Source organism: Oxyura jamaicensis, chromosome 5, assembly GCF_011077185.1.
Source record: "Oxyura jamaicensis isolate SHBP4307 breed ruddy duck chromosome 5, BPBGC_Ojam_1.0, whole genome shotgun sequence".
Taxonomy (NCBI): Eukaryota; Metazoa; Chordata; class Aves; order Anseriformes; family Anatidae; genus Oxyura; species Oxyura jamaicensis.
Window position 1 is genome coordinate 11,004,946 of NC_048897.1, and position 19,737 is coordinate 11,024,682.

The window sequence follows — 19,737 nt, forward strand, 5'->3', positions numbered from 1 at the left end:
ACCTTGATAGGACGCTCTTCCGATCTCGTCCTATCAAGGTCCGCCGCATTTACTGGTAGTTAAAAAAAACAGTATCTTGATGCAAGCAAGTTTCACTAAGCCAATCCTGCTCTTTTCCAGGTCTTTCCTCAAAGCCAGTACTTTCATGATTTCTCCTGATAGCAGAGTGAGCAGAGTGAAGGCACTGATGCAAGTCTTAGTTCAAAGTTAGGTTATTTTTATTTAACATCTTCCACTATAATCTCCTACTCCAGTTTCATAATAAATACTTGCTAATCACTTAAGAGTAATCTTAATATTATTTCACAGAAAATTATCCAGAGGTAAAACAAGCATATTCTTTTTATCATGGAAGATGATTATAACCAATTCATTTCTTGTATCAAGCAACACGACCTCAGAAGAGATTAGACAAGTAGAAGTGGATAACCTTACTGTAGCCCATTTTCAAGCTGCATCATTTCTTCTCATGCAACTGGTTTGGCTACACTAAATTTTGATTTTCTTATAAGAAAGATTTTTGAAGCAACTGCTCCTTTTGGGGGAGAGGTACGATGAAGCTGCTGAGACCAGAAAGCCTGATCCTTTTGAAATTCATTATTTGTATTTTATGAGACTTGAGACTGTGGCCAACCAACCCTGAAAGTTCCTGCCATCGTGCAAAGTTGAACTGTAGATAATCTAGCTTTTAAATATAACATTTTTACACCATAACTTGAAGAACAACACAGCCATTCTTTTTGTTTCAATATGGGAATTCACAGAAGACAACTAAGCTCTCTGGAGCCCAGACTGCTTTTCTGTACTGAGTCATACTGAGGTTCTGTTCTAGAAGGATCTACTCCCTTATTTTGGGTCCTGGTACTATCTAATATCAATAATACATCATAAAATGCACGCATTGTTATTTCAGGCATTCCATTATTACAGTAATAGGGCACTGTAAAACATTTTCTTCATTTAGGGATTAATTTTTAATACACATGAAAGCAATAGACTTCCTGTACTCCAAGAAGGAACCATGGCTTGGGTAACTATTTTGCAAACTTTCTCTCTCCATTACTACTTGGATAAAATCCTGACCTTTGGATGTTAACTTACTGGTCACCTAAAAACAGATATCTGGTTGTGCTGTGCTATCAGTTGGATGACACCATTACCCAAGATAACAAGTACAGTTGCTTTGTCCCCTTCCTCCACATTGCATAATTTCAAAAGGTTATTAGTGCCACAAAAGCATTTGCCCATCCCTGTGCAGAATTAATATTTCTGGATTACAATAAGTGTCAGAGACAAGTTCTTTTTCTCCAGATACATCAATACTGTTTTTATACACAGAGCTTTCTAGTTTCACCATCAAAAACACCACCAATTTTCTCATCTCATTGCACCTTACAAATTTTGGAAGAAAAGCTACATGGTAAACAGTATCATGGACATCTCTAAACAGGGTTCAAGCATCTTTCCAACCTAATTTTGCACCTGAATTTTTGTCAACTTTAAAAACATTGGCAATTGGTTAAATTTATTCTTATATTTAAAATCTGTTTCAACACCACTGATAGCAGCCAGAACATTTTTCAATATCAAATTATCTCAAACATTCATTTTACACACTTTTATTAGTACACAAGCACATAACATACACCAAGGCTACCCATCAGCACTGTTACAGACCACATCTCCAGAGACTAATTCCAATTCTGATCTTCGATTATCATTTACTAAAACCACCTCTATAGAAGTCAATAATATGAAAGGAATAAGAAAACAGACTTTTCAAGAGCTCTCACAGACAAATACTAAAAATTAAGGTGTGAATGTTTCTACCCTTTTAAGTCATTCTCAGCCACCTAATGCTTTCTTTTATCATATAGAAAGATGGCAGTCTCCAGCCACTGAAACCACTTTTACATGGGAATAAACAGTTTTGGATATTTGTGGTTCAGATTCTTGGAGCCTAACAACTCAAAGCATTGTATTTGTTTACTGCTGCAGTACTCATGGGCTATGCTTATTTTGTCTAGACAGTTGTGTTCATTCAGGTTTCTTATTTTTCTCCTGATATAAAAGATACAAGTTCTAAGATTTCTCTGAACATTTTCAAGTACAGAGAATTCTCCTAGCAGTGTGACCAAGGACTTATATTTTAATTTTCAAGAGTAAGAATTAATTGTATTGCTCAAGTAGGTACAATTTGCTTCATAAAAAGTGCTAGAGAATGATGGATCTTACCCTGTCTGCTGCCACCAGCAGGTAAAACATTGACATCCACACATTTTATGGACAAATGAGCTGCAGACTTCTTGTGCTTTGCACATAGATGGCATACTTCTCTGGTAAATCTGCTTAACACTCCCATCATTTTATTAATATTTTCATTTTTCTAATACTGAACAATTCACTAATATGAATAAACAGATTCCATAAAGCAGTTCACAGGATGCCCATGCAATTTGATATACAATTTAAATTTTAGATCAAGCATCTATACAAACTATATGATCTTTATACATTCTAAGGAAATACTGGTATGAACTAGGATTTTTCTTTGATTACATTTCAAGTATACACATACATAAATATATATATATAAAATATATATATAAATTCAGGTAGTTCCAACTCAGAGACTTTTTCATCCTACTACCAATTAAGTGTGCAGTACATGAAAGGGGAAGACTATTATATAAAGGCAGAATGGAGAAACATTGTTCCCACTGTTATTTTTCCACTGTTTTATTGTATTGTATGATCTCCAAATATTTGTTAAAAAAACATTATTATAATGGAATAGTGCATACTTCAAATAGTACCCTTTCATCATTGTTTTGAACATACTGCTACAAGTCAATCGCATGTTTTCAGTTCATGCCTGCATTTTATTCACAGACATTTTCACACCAAAAAAGTAAATTATATAGACAGGAACAATTTCTCCAGGAATCCAGGTAAACACGCAACTATGAACTATACATATGCAAGAATGTGTTTAATATTTCACACATCCAGAGAAATGTTATAATGGAAAACTTGTAAAAAGTTAAAAAATTATTTACAGCCATTTGAAAGTTGTGTGCATTGTACATGAAGACAAACTATATATATCTCCCAGGTGGATTTACAGTAATAATTTTTCTCATGTGAGTAGCCCAACTGAATTCATACAAAGTAATGTGTTTCCCCATATGTTTCCTAACCTCAAACCTCAATTCTGTGTTTAAAATATTATGTATCTGTTATATGTAGCTTTTAGTCTGGAAATTGGGATTGAAGTTCCATAAAGCTCCCCCCCCAAGCCAGATCTTCGCCTTTTTAGATTTGTAAAATTGACAAAAAGGAATATTTTTAAGATACTTATTTGTTCCGGAACTAGACCAATGAATTCAGAGGAACGTAAAAGGTTTAACTCCCTAACTCCCCCTTCAAAAAAGGAATAAAAGCCAGTAGAACTGTTTTCTCAAGGCTATATAAAAAACTAACAAACATAAGCCTTTAATTCATTCACTCCTACTACATAAAGTAACACTGACTTTTTTTTTTTTTTTTGAAATTAAATATTTAATTGTATATTACCATTAAGGGCTTCTTTCAAATTAGAATATTGACTTTTTGACTCAAAATTTTGGCTACTCCAGAGAGATAAAAAAGCAAACATGATTTTACAGACTCCACAGTACCCTGAACATTTAATATAATCACTCAGACCTGAATTCTAGCCAATGTACTGAAGAAAAGGAAGTATATAAAAAGTACAATTAAACCAGAACAACTGAGCAATCTCCACCCAAAGCATCTCATAAAGTTCTGCTTACAGCTCTTTCTTTGACAATGGATGCCACTTTCAAGAAGGAGGAGAAAGTAAACCTCCCCCTTGGTTTACGATTTCTGTAATCATCATCAGTGAGTGTATGGAGGAAAAACCACCACCATGGCTTTCTCTTACCGGACACAATAAAGTGTTTCTCCCCTGGTCACATCGCCTCAGATTTAGCATGTGTTATTTACTCATGTACGTTGAGTAGCCAAGCCTTCAGAAAAGTGGTCAGGCATACAGGAAAACCAACATTCTGCATTCTTCCATACAAAACATGGAACTGGAAGGAAAAAATAATAATAATCTTGAAACCCTGAATTGTAGAGTGATTGTGGCTAATTTAATTTGGACAAGATGTGAGATACGTTCTTGTCCTTATTATCCTTCAGTGCTAACACAAGAAGCAAGTAGAAACAACCATTGGTTAACTGCTTGAGCAAAGTAGCAGTAAGGAGACAACCTGTACTAAATAAGTTATCACTGGATTGTTCCTAGGTGTGATTCATTAAAAAGTTATGGTCTACTTAAGCTAGGTTCTGGGTATATTGTTTTCTGTCCTGTGCTGTCCATGGATATTCATCTTGCTGTTTGGGAAATGCATGAGCAGCGCCTGACCCTGGTGACCGACTTATTCGGTGGTAAAGTGTGGAAGCTCAAACAAACAGCTGAAATAAATCTGAGGGCAGTCACTGACACAGGTCCCTGAGGTGTACCTGCTCTAGGTCAGACACCAGGGCTCCAGAACAGGGGAGAAAAAAAAGGAAAAAAGATCCATGGTCTGTCTTGTAAATACAGAAGAGGCTGTAATGAACTTCAAATATTCTGGAGTCTAGTAATAGAAAACAACAGACATGGATGTTCCAGCTGCCAGAAACTACCAGCAGAAATGATGGAAAATGCTGGAAACGTCTGTGTTCTCAACAGCTGCGGAATTAAATGCTGTTTATAGAGCCTGTCACAAATGATGCTATTTTTTCCAGAAAAATCTTGAAAGCAGTGAAAAAGCTAAGAGGGAGGGAGAGATGAACAGCCTGTTGGGAAGGTAATTTTCTTTGCAGCTGCCAAAATCTGATAAAATTAAGATGAAATGGATGTTTTCTGCACCACTCTTCTTCTAATTGGTAACTACACCCCTTGATGATATTTTAAAAAGGAACAGATGCTTCTAGTTTAAACAAATTTATTTTGGAAAAGCAAACTGCATCATGGATGAATGGTTCTGTTTGTCCATTATGTTGAGAAAATTTGATTTTAAAAGGGTTACAGATAATTCTTTGTGGAATGAAAACTGTTACTCTGTGACCGCTTTAAAAAAAAAAAAAAAAAGCTTCTTTAAGCTTAGAGTAGTCATTTAGGATGGACAGTGTCATCAGATAATTGCCTTTACCAGGCTTGTACTTTCACTTCCTGATCAACATTTTCAGGAGGAACAAATCGTGCTCCGATAAGGAACGTTTGTCAGGTAGGGATTTCTGCAATATGGAAAACACTTTCCCTCTCACTAGTACTGTCATTCACAGTACTGCTCATCTACATTCTTCATTCAGATGATGAACAAGCCATGTCAGAGACCTTCACTCCATTCCCAATTTTGCAATTTGTTGAGTAAGCAAATAATCTCTCCATGCCATTCTTTTCTATCCTTTGACAAACAAGGTCCTCAGATCAAAAAACTCATTCTAGCATGCACCAACAGTAACAAAATGGAGCTCAATTTTATTTGGGAATTTTAAGCACTATGGGTAATAAATACTAACTTGCTGTGAAGAAAAGGGTAAAAGCAAACTAACAGCTGCCCTGAGCATACAGTACTTACCATCTTCCCTCCAGGCTGCCTGAGTTGACTCTCTAGTAGCAATGGCACAACAGTGGCACACTTTGAATAGAGAAGCAGGAACACCTTATTTATGAAGGGCAACCCAGTTTCACTCCTGTTAAATAATTGAAATGGAAGACATACATTTGCTAAACAGCAACTGCTTCCAGGGCTCTTTTCCTGGGAGAAGACTATCCCTTATCACTTCTTTAAATAACATGAAGTTATGAATATAACTGTCAGCTCCTCCAACCTTAACTCCATTCTTCTTGACATTAGTAATTTTTTTTCCTTTTTACTGTAATATACTTTGCAATCTGTTTGAACCAAACTGGGAATATGAGCATTCTTGCGTACATGTCCTAAGTTACATCTAGTTTGCTATCTGGACTGATTTTTTCCTGGAAGTCGTCTTTGGAATAAACTACTTTTGAAGCTTGCATTTAGCTTATCATATTCTAGCATTTCGCAGAGTGATTTTATCATCTAACCTGAATGCAAAGGGTTTTCCCATAGGTTTGATCACATCTGTATTCAGATTTGTATTTTGAAGTCTGTACAATGTTAACATGCATCTAGACCAGGAATTTCTTAGTGTTATTTTCCCTTCAATATTTTCATCATTTCATCTGGCTTAATAAGAATTTTGGCCTATGCTGAAGCTGTTCTGAAGAACTAGCAAATCATATGTTTAATTATATAAATTGTCCAGCTAGACTTGTATGTGATACCTATTTTTGTGCCTAAGTACTTGGCCATGTCAAAGCATTTTTATAGCTAAAGAATCACCCAGATTCATCACTTCATTGTTGCCTTTTGAACTTAGAAGACTTTGTCAGGTGAGGAGAATTAGAACCATATTGTTTTTTTTCAAGCATACCACCTCATATTTTCTGTTCTCTCAGGTGCATCCAGAGTGACTCAATACCTATAGGTGAATTTAAAAGGGTAATTACTGGGATTTATTATACAAGTTGTTTAGTATTTGTACTTGACATTCTAGACAATTCCAGTCACTTGTAATGGAGCACTCCGGGAGGATTATAGTAAATAAGCAAGTAATATGTTGCTTTATACAAAGACTAACAAATATCCATGAGAGTAAAATTTACACAGACCTTTTACAAGTCTGTAACATGCAGAGTTAGATGTTTCCTTCTTCGGAAACAGGAAAGGTGCCAGGAAAGAATGAGAACTGCAAAATAAATTCTGGAATTGCTTGATACTGTAATTTATTTATGTGTTCATTTTCAGCCATCCCATGATTGTGTTCTTGTATCTCTCCCTGTTCCTTTAACGAGCACATAATGCAATAGTGTTATGAACTTAGCAGGGATTATACCTGATACTGTAACGTAGATAAATAATGATATCACAAGCTAGTTGAACATCCCTTTATACAAACCATAACAGTATTTGTAACAAGAAGGTAGTTATAAAAATCTACCATCCAGTAGCTCAGCAGTAAGAAACAATTCCTTTCTAAACAGTTGCTTGCTGTACAAAGGGAAGGTCTAAGCATATAGCCAGTAAATAATGGAAAAAAGGGTCAGTCTTGGAAGGATGGAAGAAAAATAGAGTAAAAAACGTGAGTCTCAGAAGCAACTCTAATAGTCACTTCCCATAGAGCTTTTTTCTTTGATAGCAAAACAATTAATTTTCATAACAACTATTTACCATATTTAGGAAGCATACCAGGTGTGTAAAGTTTTAATTTGCATATATAGTTCAAACTTATGTTTGTACTCATTCTGAAAATTCCCCATGTGATTTTATCCAAGTTCAGTTATTTCTGTGCTTCCAACAGTGACATCAACAATTTGTTCAGCCTGCTTGAAGTCTCATTAAATGTCTGTGGTTAAGTAGCTTTCTATCCCTCCCCTTGTTGTGATGCTCATATCTATTTGAATTAACTTCTCACTCCTAAAGTTAGTTTCTCTTAAATTCCTAACCCCCCCCTGGAAACCAGCCTGGTATCCAGTAATTCTTAAGGTCCAACTAATTTCCCTAGCTGTTGCACCCCATTGATTTGAAGAACCACAACTCATTCATTCAAACATCAGCACTTAGGACCATACCCTTTTAATCTGTGATTTGCATGGGACTGATAGCTATGACACAGGAGCTACGGGAAACCTGTGATCTTCCAGCCAGAGGCCATGCAGGGTATTTCAGAGCAGAGGCTGCTCTTACCTTGGAGACAGTCCCTCTCCACTATGTCTTCATAATCCTTGATAAAAATTTATTTCCTGCCTAGCTCTATGAATTGCACCCATGCCAGCATCAAGCCCTGCACAACCTGCCAGCAGCAGCAGGACGTGCCAGGAGAGGACGTGTTCTGTCCTCTTCTGCTGAGGTGCCCACCAGCTGTGAGCATTAGAGCTGGTGCTGCTCCGGGCCCTCTCAAACACCTATTGGCAATGGAACGAAGCCCAACCAATCCTATTACTTTGTGCCCAGCTAACACCTCTTGTTAGAGCATTTTTTTCTTCTGCTCAGCTGCCTTTGGCTTCTAATTATGTTCAGCACAATTAGGATTCTAATTGAATCATAGACTAGGACCCTTGAGTCTTGTCCTGAGTCTCTTTCTACTCAGGAAAGATGAGAATCCTCCTTGCAAATCGTGTCCAGCTGGAGATAATCTTCAACAACACTTAGGAGAACTATGTTTTCAGCAATCACCAAGAAACATGCTTTCCTGAGATATAACGCGTATTACCTTATGAAAAATTAAATATGTTCTGCTAATGGACAGATTCAGTTTGGAGAAATGTGGTCGTATTTCAGCTGTTTGAAAGTCCTTATTCCCTATTGTTGCTTTCACTTTTGGTTAAGGAATCTGCTGTCTCTTCAAATCAGGTATGCTGTCCTGTTCATACTCTATCCTGATTGCACATATAACACTGAAGGTGGTCAAGATGAGCACAAAAACGCTTTTCAACTTAATTCAGCCTGAACTATTATTCAGAAGGATGAACTGTACAATAGAATATGTTGGAAATTTTGAGTAATATCTTTTAACAGAAACTTAAAATTTATTTTGTGTTACAAAGCTGTTGAATCTGTCAAAAATATTTTCACTATGACTTTATTATCTTTTCCTTGAATAGCAAAGTTTCTAGATTAATTACACACTGATCTTGGGGAGAAAGTGAATAACCAGAGTAAAGAGTGAATGTTAAATAGAAATGAAGAAACTAACATCACTGATGTTAAAATAAACAAACAAACAAACCAAGCCAGGGAGGAAATCGTGCAAGGATTTGACAATAAAAAGTCTTCCATTTGGTAAATTACAGGTGTAGTTTTAAATTATTTTAATCACAAATATTATGTGGGTATCAAACGGTGCGGATTAATTGCATCCTGGATGTTCATTAATTAATAACACTAACTGAATGTAGTTGAATAGTCATCCTACAAAAATGTCTCAAGTTCTAACTTACTACTATGTACAGGAAATAAAAATGTCATACAAGGCTAGGAAGTCCCAACCCACACAGCAGAAAAGAGGTACAGCACTTCCAGATATGCAAGACATGCAACCCTTTTTGAATTACACCAACATCAAAACTCACTGAGTATTCTGAAATAACTCACTCACATAGTACATGCATGTGTGTCACCAAAACACAAAGGAAATACAAAGATGTAATGAACTGATAAATTCTGTTCAGTGCTAAACAAGTATCAGCCAACTTGAATTCTTTAAATATAAATTCACATTAAACAATCAGAAGGAGGTGGCTGTGCCAAAGAAAGAGGTGAACTTTAGTATTTGCACTTACTCCCTGCCAAAGTTTTACTGCATATCTGGTTTCAGCCATCTTTGGTTGTTTGTGAAACCATCATTTTACATTACCATAGCATGATAGCAATTGGCATTCTCTTCTGCCACACTAATGACTTTATTTTATCCTGATGTTGCCAAACAGCTTTAATCAGTACAGAAACTAGATTTTTGTCTACCAGACGTAAGGGATAGTACTGAATATTAACACAAAATGTTAACTGAAATGGTAACTCCTTAAAATAATACGCAGCGACAGTCTTTCCCATTGCTTTGTTGCTCTGAGTTTCATTCTGCTTGAACAGATCTAGTCATCTCTAACAGATACAAGTTAGGCAGGCTTGAAGACAGAATATTAATTTCTCCAGTGAGGAAAGAAGAAACAAGCTGAAATAATGCAAGTTTTCCCATAACAACCTACCCACTTTTTGAAGTGATTACTTGTATTCAGGCACGTAGGCAGGGTTTCCTGTGGGAAGAGTGAAGGCCTGTTAACCCCAGGGTCATGCTTACAGCGAGGAGGGGTACAGCGCTGGAGCCCTCCTATCTCGACAGGATGTGCAGGGAGATGAGGGGAAAAAAAGGATAGAGTTTTATATCACCACTTCCAGACAGAGTCATTTATTTCATATTCCCATTCAGAACCAAGACTTTGGTCTCGGCTCTGAAGCATGCCATAAATGAGATTCAGGGCATCTATGCAACTGTTGACAGCTCTGGGATGGAGACCGTGCAACTTCTCCAGAGCAGCAGAACCCTACAGAAAAGATAAAAACTCATCTGTGTACAACAGGACTTTTCCTTAGGCTAAGGCAGACTGAGTTAATCCCACCACAATGATGCCTGGCCTTGCTGCCTTTTCAAAGGCAAGGCACACATTCTCATATATACAGTACTAGCCACATTTATTTTTTTTTTCCTCTTGCTTTTTAAGCAAGAAAACGGGTCTTCCACTACCTTAGTTCTCCCTGATGGAAGAAAGGTCATAGAATACACTAGACACCACAAGCAGGTATTTCCCCTGGCTAATGACACTGAAAAACGTATGCAGTGATGTTAAGTATGACATCAGAACCTCAAAGAATAAAGCAGGCTGCACAGCTATGTCATTTATTGCTTCTGATTAGGCTATGTTCCCAGCCTACTGAAAAGTGGGATGAGAAAGCACTCATTCTAAGGCTGTGAACAATTTTAGCTCCATTCTCTGCTGATATAACACACTAACTGGTAATTATAAGTCAAGAATAATAATTTACTTGGGTAAGATAGGTGACTAAGCACTGTGCTAAACACTGGTAATGCAGGTAGCATTTATTCAATAAGAATCAAGCTTATATTAAAAAGAATTAAGAAACAGGTGAATAGCTGAGGGATTTGGGGAAGAAGCATTTGGTGGGGAATCAAACAAGGCTGTTTCAAGTGGCATTCCATAGGGATTAGTGCAAGGCCCAGTACTATTTACCATTTTCATCAGTCGTCTGAAAGCAAATACAAAAACACTGCAGATAATGTTTGCAGATAGACTGCTGGAAAGCTGAAGAAGGATGTGTACAATTCTGTTACAGCAAGGAGCGTTTCCACACTTACACGACTACAAAGAAGAGAGCCTCACTGGTGACCGAGGTCTTAATTTTGGTAAACCAGCCCCATTGAATAAAATGTATTTTAGTCCAAGCAAATGTAGTTTCACACCCAAGATCAAGGAATGAAGTGAATAACGTACGGGGGAATCTTGACTGAGGAATGAAGGTAAGGGTTGCTAAGGGCAAACACGAGATGAGTACTATATGTTATGGTGTGAAAATCTGGTTTAATAGGATTAGTAGTACATGTGGTACATCCACATGTACTACATGTGTTAACACTGCCAGAACCAAAGAGTCTGGATTTCTGGATTAGGGGAAAAAATGTACACTTTAAATCATAACAAAGCAGAAAATAGTCCAATAAACTTCCAAGCACTACTTTTTCCACAACTTCAGAAAATAGATCATCAAAGCATCATCTTCAGAACAGCCTTATTAAGGCTCTTGGCTGAAACACAGCAGAAACAACACAATTGGTAGTGCAGTGAGAGCCTGTTCTGGATGCTGTTTGGACTCCATCCCTCAGTGCATCACACTGGTTTGATTCAGCCCATTAGTACTATGAAGTTCCTGACACTGAAAACAAGTTTCAAAAGGAGTGTTTATTTGTAATAAACTGTTTATAACTGCAGAGAATAGCTCTGCTTCCAGAAGCACAGAGTCAGAAAGACAGGAAGCGCTGCTAGTCTGCACATCTTAACCCATGAAAACACTGACGGGGTAGAGACACCTCGCATTCCATTTCTTCTCACTTCTTTATTTAAGGGTGAAGAAAAAAGTTCATAAAAGGAAAGGAAAATGACTTGTATTGAACTTCACAGAACCTAACCTCAACAACGTTTCCATGAAGAAGAAACTACAATTACACTTAATATTGCTTTCTTATTTTTTTCCTCTATATGGGACATGCTCATGGAATACTCCTGTTTAGTTCAAAACATTTCTGAATGGACTCTGAAAATCCTATACTTACATTCTATAAATACAGCAATCTTCTGGGTATCGCTGCATTCTATGTTACTTAAGGTTTCATTCTGCTAGACGTTTTTTCATTTGACACAGAAGCACTTGAAAATTCACTGTCTCATGGAACTGCTCCATCTTTGAAGAGCTGCGGATTTGTTTTTATAAATACGACTCTAGGAACAGCAATCCTGCCCTGTTCCTGTAAAGCTGCTATGACACACCATGCGATTGTTGTCAAATCACAACCACCATATATAATATAGGCTCAGTTTAATCCATTTCAGAATGAGGGATTTGTATCTTCCCTTCTACACTGCACAGACTGTATGTTGGATCTCTTCCACTGAGCTTCACAGAAAAGAATAGCAAAGCATGAGTCATAGGCTCAAAAAACAACGTGACCCTGTCTTGGGGGAAAATTACATGCAATCTATACAAGATCTGAGTTGACACCAAGCAAGAGAACACTGGCATGGCTAAACAGTAAGATTTATACTAGCTGCCTTTACCACAGCTTTTGTTTGACAACTCCATATTGCTTATTACACAACTGCAGGTATAAACAACCCTGATGCATTTTGCATCCCAAGCTCAGAAGCTTTGCTCTCAAGTTGTTGGCCATGGCCCACGGCAGAGCTGCTTACCCTCAAGTAAGCCCCCACAGGAGTTGAAAGCACGTGCCTGCTGCAGGCAGAAACCCTGAACTTACCACAAACCCACGTTGCTTTGTCAAGTCCTAACATCTGCCATTGCCTGATTTTCCTATAATACTAGTATTTTCATCTGAAAATCCTTTATAGCCACCTTCGCCAGCTGTTCAGCTATCACTTTCAACACATCAGAACGTTATTTGCTCATTAACACAAGTAGTTCTCCTTATCAGCTAATTTGCACATTTAAGGTTCACGATGTATTACACCTCTTTAACACCATGCAACCATTTTTACTATGTACAGCTAAAAAGTGCCCTTAACACCATAAACTTATTAATCACTGCTTTCTCCACACACATTTTGCTTAAAAATCTTCATTAAAAAATTATGCAAAACTTCCTGTCTGCCTAGGTGGCTCAATTAGTAAACCAAGCATTAATAAAAATACATCTCCTCTACTAAATAGATGTTGCAAACAAGCCTTGAAAATATGCATTTTTATTCATGAAAAGCAACATGTGTCACAAAATCTCTAAAATCTGGACAGGTGATTCCTCCTTACCTGTGTATGTCTCATATCTACAAATGCTCCTCCAGAATGTTATTCCTACAAAGTTTGTCTGAAAAGGAGACTGTGGGAGGTCTGTTCTGTCACGATATCTATGATAAACCTGTCACTAGGATTGATACTGCATATACCAAATAAAAAGGAAAAACTGTTTTCTGTACTGATCTGAACAAGCCCCATCATTTACGATATAAGATGGTAAGTAGATTATCCACCTTACATAGTTTGTGCAGTTTGATTTGTAATGCAATGTATAAATCAAGGTAATTTTACAAAATTGGTGTAGAATAAAACACATGTAAACAAAATAGTAATTGCTATAGTAAACTCTAGCAAGCTACAGTGCTGCAAAAAAATTATCTGAAGATGAATCTGATAAAGTCACATGAACAGGCTAACCGTAGCTAGTTTGTATTATACACCAAAAACATGCATTGGACTGCCTCCTTTTCAAGAATTCATTTATAGGTGTGTACCTGCATAAATGCATATTTGTTCTTGCATTCAGGTCACTGCTTTTTTCATCCCTTACTCATTCCACCTTGGACATAACATACTGTTTTTCCCCACAATACTGCATCTTGATTACTGTATCTTGATCTGCAGGAAAAGTTCGTCCTTCATCCTTCCTCTAGACTGCTACTATTCATTATAAACATTTAACCATGGTTTTTCCTTTTCCTGTGTAACTGTATGTGATGACAAACATAATTTGTAAAAAAGCATATTACATTTTCAGTATGGATACATTTCAGGTGTATAAACCAAGATACAAGTTTGGGGCAAGTCACTTCTCAAATGTATTTTTTCACCTTATGATGTACTTGTTCCAAGGAACATTCTAATACTATGCAGTATTGGAAAACTTTAGGAGCTCTGTTTTTTTGTGGTGGTTTTTTGTTTGTTTGAAACTTTTTTAATTAAAGCCCTATGTTAACACATTTTCCCCCCTTTTGCAGAAGGTATTACCAACAATTCCCATTTGTTCACATTCTAAAGAACATGCATGTATAAAGTTACCATACTGATAAGGGCCAAAAAACTATGCTAATTTTGAAATTCACATTCTTGTTTGCTTACTTACAGATGGAAGGAAGATACTGTATATGGAAGGTAGGACTAGAGAGTATCTGAAACAACAACAGTTATTTCAATAGTATGTTTGAGAATATCCCTGTTCCTCATCTTCCAGAGACAACCAAATGTCCAAAGACTGAACTTGGACATGTTCAAAATTGGTCCATTTGGTCCTGACTGCTGACCTGCACTCAGCTTTTTATTTGCAAAGTCTATTAGATTAAAAAAAGTGTGGGTGAAATTTATATGCTAAGTTATTTTTATACATAGGACCATGGCTCATCAAATTAGATTTTCTATAACCAGGAATTAAAAGTCTTTGAGCAAGTGTCGCTATATAAATGACTAGCTACAACAGATGTGAGGCATAAGCAGACATCCCAGCTCTAATTTTCATCCCATTTGCAAACAAATAATTCCTGGCTATTAAGAAGAAAATTAATAAGAGTGCTTTTTGTGATACCACAAGATAAAGTGAATTAGAGAAAATAATTCAGTTTGCCTACATACTACGATCTGAGTAAAAACAAGCAAGGGCAGTAATGAGAAAGAATTTAGCTTTCATTCAAAATTTCACTAGTACATATGCAAAAAAAAAAAAGCTGAAAATGAATACATTTCTCAGTTACTTTTATTTATTACATGTTTTAACTGAACTCTTGTTTTCTAATGTAACTCACATACACAGCTGGGTTCTATCAACTACCAACTCCATCAATCACAGCTAGCTCTTGTGGCTTATCACATAACCTCAAGGAGGTGAAGTTTGTTACAAAAAGGGGAGTGGACAGACAGGTTTTTTGTCTTGTTTTGTGTAGTTCTGTTTGCTGTTTTTTGTTTGGTGTGTGTGTGTTTTTTTTTTTTTGATCAGACTAAGGTTTGTGTCCTTTGATGCAAACCAGTGTTTAAGTAGTTCTTTCAGAAACTCCTGTTGCAGCAAAATCAGATCTAAATGTTTATATAATAATAATTTTTTCTATTTCGTATTTTAGTCTACTGTTGTTTCTACAGTTTGTTTATTATCAGGCCACCTGTGCTCTACAACAAAACACTTCTGATCAACACCCGACTTTTTTAATGTTGATGATGGACACTACTGGATACAACACGCAGGAGCATAAAGAAATAGAGTTTAAACAAGTCAATTCCAAGCTGTCATACTGTGCCCTCAGTCAGAGATGAGAAGAGGTTAGTTATTACCCACACAGACAAAAAAAGGATTGGTCAATAAGCCAACAAAATGAGACTATCATACCTGCTTCTGGCTGTAATAGCATTTTGATGAGTAGCTTTTGATTGCCTGATATCATGAAACTATACCAAAAAAAAAAAATCACACAACCATTAACATGATTTAAAAGTATTCCAACTCCCTTGGAAGTTTATGAGATGCACAGGAACGTACTTGGCATATATTAACTTCAGTAATATTCCCAAGAGATGTCTGTTTATTCCGGTGCCAAATTCCAACACCTAGCTGCTAATTTGCATCAAACTAACCCAACTCTAGAGGAGTCTGGAATCCTTAGCATCTGGTAAAGTCTCTGAGATAGGTACATTCCAGTTCCTGAGCACATATACAGCCACCTAACTGTGTACAGTGCTCACCTGCTGAGCAGTCATCTCAGACCCCAACAGGATGCAGAGATCCTCCAGGGTCCTCCATAGAGCACCTGCACCAGGAGATGTATGTGGTCAAAAATTTCAGAGGCTAAGTGAGGACTATTTAAATCAAAGCTTGAACTTACAAAAGGTGATAGAAGTTGCTTTCTTGGGAACTGAGATTTAAATGTCCATACTGGGGAAGGAACATGAAGGCAGATCTCCCACTAGATAACTTATCCTCTGGTGACTGGCTTGCAATCTGAGCTCCTTCTCTCAAGCTGTTTCATCTGGCTGTAATAACCGAATACACACTGAGTTATATGAAGCACAGGAACAACTCTTTAACCTAGAAGTTTAAACAACCCACAGGAGACTGAAGACTTGTATTTCATTCCCAAGGTTCAATTTGTTCAATTTATATTAAAGAAAAAACACAATGGAGATAGCATCATGAAATCTTTTAGCTCACTTCTTGCAGCTTCATGCTTGGAATATCTCCCTGGGAAATTGATTCCAACAAGCCATCCAGTGTGATTATCTGCACATGGTGTCAAGAAGTGATCACCTCTTATTCCATGACAGAAAAAATAATTGTTCAATGCAAAGTCATGACTCAGAATAGAGAAATCTAACTGAGCTGAAGAAAGGAGTTTGAGGTCATGTTTAAATTACAGCTTTTTTTTGTCATGCTGTTTTTATTTTGGAAGATGTTTTGTTTAAGCAGCTCCTTGATCAATGTGCTGGACTCCATCAAATATTTTTTAAAACTCTGTGCCCCTGGAATTTGAGATTATCAATTCTAGACGGCAGGAAGGCTTTTGAAGTTACTTAGCAACCTTGAGCAATACTGTCCTGTCCTCTTCTGCTCTTATTCTCTCCCATTCTCCTGCTTTGCTGCTCTAGGAAAAGAGTAGATCAAGATAAACGTTAGAAATTAAACAGCTATTCAAATTTTTAATACTCATCTACTTCTCTCCCTGCATATTATCAGGTGGTCCAGCAACTTAACATTTCCCATCATCCTGCCTCTATCATTCTCCACAACTCTTTCCATACCCAGAAGCACACTGTAGCATTACAACTAATAAAAGTTAAAAAAAATATCTAAGCAAAGACACTTCAGTACGACACAAAGAAAATAATGCTGTAAATTTTTGTATGTTTTACTACTGTCCTGTTCAAAAAAGTACATACATTTTGGTTTCTGAAAACCCTCCTACTGCTACCCTCAGCCATGCTCATATCTACCAGAACTGTGCATGCCTCTCCACAAACATTAGCATACCTCTGAGCTGAAGCACTGCCTTCTTTAGTCTGTTCTCGCCACCTGTAAAAAGCATCTGCTTTATCATCTCTGCTCCTTTCACTTAATTAGGGTTTCTTATTCAACTATCCATTTATCCTGTATAAGTATCATAACTATACATATCTGATGGGAATTTTTAGTTTTAAAATCACTGCCTTTTTGTTTACAAGAGGAGTATCTACCAGTGTAGGCAGTCTGCTAGTATTTTCTTTTTTCTGTGTGTGTTTTGTGGTGGTGTTTTTTGTTTATTATTTTGATGTATGCTTTTTTTAAAAAAAACCTTTTAAAAACACCAGTAAAAATGCAATAGCCAAAAGGCTAAACAGAAGTGACTAGTGTGTGGTGCAGATGCTCTTCAATGGAAGGAAGAACTCTTTCTTTCTGAATAGAATCATAATGGTCACAAACAGAAACAAGGGGAAAAAATATGTAATTTTAAAAGCTTAGGCCTATTTCTCTGGCAGTGAAGTTTTTAGGATGCTCTAGGCAAAATAATGTAGCTGCTTTAACTCTAAAAAGAAGAAACTGCAACTGCCTAGCTCACTACTTCTGTGGACCATCATGCATTTTCAGGTTCAGTAAAGTGAAGCAGGTAAGAAAACCATGATGCAAAGAGCTGTCCTTTGACAGTATATGCAAGATACCCTGCATGGGCCAGAGCACAGTGGAAGCAAAGGCAACAGTCATTTGTTGGGGAAAAATCTGTACAGGAAATTGTGCTAGCAGGCAACTTGGAAGCATGGCCAGTCATTGCTCAGAAAGCTCCCTTCTGATAAGGCTAAGAACCCAGCTGTCAGCTGCCTTCAGCTGCAGACAAAGAACCACAGAAGTCACTGTTTGGGAGAGATGGAATTTCAGAAGGAAAGTAGACCGCAACTGCACAGGAGTGCAGCTTTAACTGCTCTGACATGTCCCACTGTACCTCAGAGACAGGCTGCCAACCCGCAAAGGTCTGCAGTGAGCAGGGAGGAAACAGCTGGACGTTGGGATGGTGAGAGCAAACCTGCAAGTCTCCGAAGTAATAACACATGGTGTTGGTCCTCAGTCTTGTTAGCCAGCTGTGGCAGCCAGGTAGGAGTTTGTGTTCCTCTTGTTCCTGAATGCTCTCTGAAATATGGATGCTTTTTCAAAATTAAATGGAAACACCAGCTGAGCACGAGGCCACAGCATGCCAGAAGTGCCACGGATCTTGCTTCTGAGTAAGAGATATATTATGCAAGTGGTAGGAGCAATGGGGCATATTGCAAAGATAGGAAGAGAAGAGAATCATATATTCAAACAGTTTGCTAGCATTAACTTGGTGTTTGCATATATAAAACAGGTTAAGAGAAGCCAGTTTTTTTTTTCCAAGTACAAATATCTAAACAAACAGATTTGTCTTTTTAAACAGAAGGCTGACTAACATAGTTTTGACAAAACTTTTCATAAGTTCTTTCCAATATACACAAAACAAGCATCACACTGGTCTATGTTTGCAGTAAAGCTTTAAGGAGAAAGCATACCAGACTTCACATAGCTGGTAAATTTTGCTCACACAAACAGAACTGAACCTCTTGACAGCTTTAGCTTGCTTTCTTTGAAATGTACTCCTTCAGGCACAAAATTGTGAGCCACCAGAGCACATAGGCAAAACACCAATGAACCAAAAAAAAAAAAAAATCCTCAAAAACTGGCAACATTTGGCTTTATACACAACTAGGTCATTCTCTGATCTACCTGCACCTTATCTTTATAACTATAAGCTGCTTGCATATAAATGATCTGCATCAAAATTAAATTTAAGACAAGAAACCTGCATACATACAACTTGAATTCAAGGTGATAAGGATAGTTCATTTTATGAGCAGTTACCAAACAATCAAGATTAACTAATGAATTGACTGGGGGAGGGATGGCAGTGTAAAAGACTTCTGTAAGGGTACTAGAACCAGAACACTACATTGTAGTGCCAATTAGATAAATATCAGGTGGTAGGCAAAAAAAAATCTCTGTCAACTTCAGCATTACAAAGACGCTAGCAGATCCTCACCGTGGGTTCCCTTAGGCACATCATAATTCTTAAAAGCGGGACCACTTCTCTAAGTGTGTTTAAGTGTGTTTAACCAAATTTCACTGGAGCATATCAAGTTTCTTTGTTTCAATATCTAATATTTCAACAGAAGATGAAAGGCAGAAAAAGGCAGGCAGAAGAAAAATGCATTCAGATTTTTATAGGAAAACTCCACCAAAAAAAAAGAAAGACTTCTTTCTTACAAAAAAAAATGAAGGTGATGTGTCACAAACTTGCCCATACATACACATGCTCTTCGCCTGCTATTTGTGAAATAAAGCAACTCAGCCTACTCCACAAATAGAACGGTCTGTAGGGGCACGTGCTGAAAGGATAACAGCCCAGCTGACAAACAGCTCTAACCTGATTGCATTTCCTTACTTATGAACACTAACCAAACAAGTTTATGGAATAGCACAAAATGTTTATGGCAGTAGGGCATGAAATTCAGCTATTACAATAACAACCTAATATTTCCATCAAATCTTCAGCATAAAGTTTCC

General features: G+C 37.1%; 1 protein-coding gene across 6 annotated transcripts in view; it reads right to left on the bottom strand.

Annotated features, from left to right (window-relative positions):
- The window catches only part of AKAP6 (A-kinase anchoring protein 6), a 273,748-nt gene that overhangs the window by 232,232 nt on the left and 21,779 nt on the right, over positions 1-19,737 (bottom strand). The window contains exons 1-2 of one of the 6 annotated variants that reach the window (XM_035328139.1): positions 17,049-17,056; positions 5,121-5,122 (exon numbers count right to left, since the gene is read on the bottom strand). The exons of the other annotated variants lie outside the window; for them this stretch is intronic. The gene's annotated coding sequence lies outside the window, so the exon portion shown is untranslated. Of the gene's footprint in view, positions 1-5,120; positions 5,123-17,048; positions 17,057-19,737 lie in introns of those variants that run through there. 6 annotated transcript variants of the gene reach the window in all.